Source organism: Phocoena phocoena, chromosome 8 (genome assembly GCF_963924675.1).
Source record: "Phocoena phocoena chromosome 8, mPhoPho1.1, whole genome shotgun sequence".
In the NCBI taxonomy this organism is placed as follows: domain Eukaryota; kingdom Metazoa; phylum Chordata; class Mammalia; order Artiodactyla; family Phocoenidae; genus Phocoena; species Phocoena phocoena.
Window position 1 is genome coordinate 91,542,400 of NC_089226.1, and position 3,242 is coordinate 91,545,641.

Sequence of the window (3,242 nt, forward strand, 5' to 3'; positions counted from 1 at the left end):
TCAATATATAATGGTAACGATGGTGGTGGTGGCTTGCATATGTATGTGTACGTGTTGTTGAGGGGTGTGGTTGTGTTCCAGGCTGACAAACACAGAGTTACACAAATACATCACTTACTTACATGCTGTCAACTTAGCTATCCTTTCAGCATCAAATAAAACCTTCTGTCAGACACTTCAAGGTCTTTGGCTGAAACTACAGCCACTGGTAGAGAGTGACATGTTGTGGAACTTTTTCTTCCAGCCAAAATGTCTAGTACCTGTGGTGCTCAGTTACTCTTCCTTCCACCTGGACATGTAGGAGCAGATCACTTTCAGAAGGAGTCTCTGCTAACCAGGCTGCAATGAGGAAAGTTATTAAGGGGATGGCCTCAGCATTTTTTCCTTTAAGAAACTCACCCAAAGCAAGGAACAAAATGCGGCAATCACTATTCAAGACAGTGTCAAAATCATTCAGACATCAAAACAGGATATTGTAGTTCACGGGTTCTTTAATACGAACAGCTACTATCTTCCCTTTAGCTTAATTAAGGGGTTGCATATCCTTACAATTAAAGATAATTGCAGAGTGTAAAAACTGCATTGTGATTATAGAAACACCGAATGAAGCTTGGTGACTACAAGACAAAGACCTCATCAACTGAACACCTTGGAAATGTGTAGCCTTTAAAATACAATTCCTCCTCTCTACAGCTTTTTCTTTCTATAGAGCCTCCTTCTTTCTTTATTCCCAACAGAAATACATTGTTCAAAGTCTTGACTGATTGGAAACTAAGCTGTGGTTTTTCCTTAAATTTATTTTAAGTTCATAAGTATCAATGGTGCTTCTTTAAATCATTTAGAAGTTGAGTTTGTTCTAAAATCAGGGTTCACTGCATTATCGTTTTGTGGTTCCTTTGGAAACCCTGTCAAAAATATCTTGCTAAATCTCATTTTGTTAAATAAAGTCAGTATCTTTCACTTAAAATTATTTACGTAGACAGAAGAAGCCAGCTTTAGATGCTATGAAATGTGAAGCACAGGTGTTTTTGCCTGATCAGCCACACAGCTTCGATTTAGGGGCACTGCAATAGAAAAAGCAAGGTGATTTTTTTTTTTTTTGCATACTGAATAGGCACTCTAGCTTGATAAACATCATGTTGGATTTTTCTCTCTGAGACTATATATAAAGATTTGTAGAACTAACTTACTTGGATAAAAGAAGGAGAAGGAGGGTAAAAGAAATTGTAAAGACGCCATTTTAATTTCTCTTTAAATTGACAGAGGCCGATTTCTATCATAAGTTTACATGAGCTTCTCTAAAGAAAAGGTACATGCATTGCAATGCCACAAGCCACGAGCGTGTTCTCTTTCTTGAATGAAATGTGAGTATTCAATAAAACAACAAATTGGCAAAGAGCTAAATCTTTAAACTGCTTCAGCTACATGTCATCGTTTCCTTACAAGACCTGATCAGCTTTATTTATCAAACAAGCATCCAGCAGTGTCCCTCAAACTAAGCACATGAAGTCGACAAAGCGACAGGACTCAAAATGTGGTGAACGAATAACTGTAAATAAAAATCTCCAAGGAGAGTTCATTTGGAAAAAAAAAAAATCAATTGGTAAATAAACAAACATCTGGGCAATCTTCTAAAAAATTGTCAATTTCCCAAAATGAATAAGGTCACCTTCGCGTCCTATCCAATGTGTCGTTGGTCAGTGGTAACACTTCAAACTATCAAAGTGAGTTCGTGGAAATGCATATAAATTCGACATTGATTTGGGCTTAATATATTCATTTTCTAAATAATATGCAAATTTGTGTAAACCTAGATTTTTTTAATAAGATTTAAAGGCTGTAAACTCCGCAATCTCACAGTTTACATGTTAATGTGGTAATTCAATTCAACAAACATTTATTGAACTCCTAGCAAAGTACTGTGCTGGGTATTATGGGAGCATCACCGTACCGTTTAGGGAACATACAACTAGGAGGTGAGATAGCAGGAATAGAGTGTCATTTTGCCCCTGATATTATACCTATATTAGCAGTTAATGCAAAATGAGATAACATATGGAACAACTAACACTTGTAAGGTGCCTTTTTCTTTATATGACACCGTCCTTTAATGTGGACTTTCCTGTAACATCGCCATTGAAACTTGGGTGGATAAGAGTTGGAAATAATATCTTGCTTTCTTTCTTACTTTAAATGAGAAAATTTTCTCTGGATAAGCTATACATTTATCCATTTTTGAATCAATTCTTCTTTATGTAAAATTCTATGTGTTTCATATTTTAGGTTGTGGTTTTAACAATTGAGTTGAACCACACCACCGCCATCGTAGGTCGCATGCATGCTCCAGGCAAGGGCCTGTCCCAGTTGGCTCTGCTCTACCACTGCAGCACCCCCAGCTGGCTGAAGCTGACGTCTGATGACGTAAAGGAGCAGATCTACAAACTGGCCAAGAAGGGCCTGACGCCCTCGCAAATTGGTGTGATCCTGAGAGACTCACATGGTGTTGCACAAGTACGTTTTGTGACAGGCAATAAAATCTTGAGAATTCTTAAGTCCAAATGACTTGCTCCTGAACTTCCTGAGGAGCTCTATCATTTAATGAAGAAATCTGTTGCTGTTCGAAAGCATCTTGAGGGAAACAGAAAGGATAAAGATGCTAAATTCCGTCTGATTCTGCTTTAGAGCCTTATTCACCGGTTGGCTCGATATTACAACACCACCCCCACTGGAAATACAAGTCATCCATAGCCTCTGCCCTGGTTGCATAAATTTGTCTGTTTACTCAAGCAATAAAATCATTGTTTAACTAGGAAAAAAAATGAGTTGATGAATTGTTCACTGCTTTCATTGAATTTGCCTTAGTAAGCACTGACTTCAACTGACAATATTTGGCATTAACATACAATTCGCTTTCATAGAATGATCATATAAAATACATTGAAAAGAATGAAAAATGGTGAAAAGGATAAGGCTATTAAAAAACAAAAAGTAGACAAAAACACAGCAACCACTCACTGAACACAATGGGAATTTTCTGATGACTTAATCCATCCACTTAAGGCGGTGTATCCACAGAAATTTCAAACATAGCACAACGCTTTTTCCTATTAATGAAGTGTATAGACCAGCCGCATGTATCCTATTTCAATGAGTTACTATTTTTACTTTGTCAGTTGTATTATGCAAGTATAGCAGAATGACAGGAAACCTGGGAATTCACACCTTTTGACCTTCTGTCTCTG

General features: G+C 37.2%; 1 pseudogene; it reads left to right on the forward strand.

Moving 5' to 3' along the window:
* Positions 1 to 1,655: 1,655 nt before the first annotated feature.
* LOC136126998 (small ribosomal subunit protein uS15-like) lies at positions 1,656 to 2,768 on the forward strand (annotated as a pseudogene).
* Positions 2,769 to 3,242: the final 474 nt, after the last annotated feature.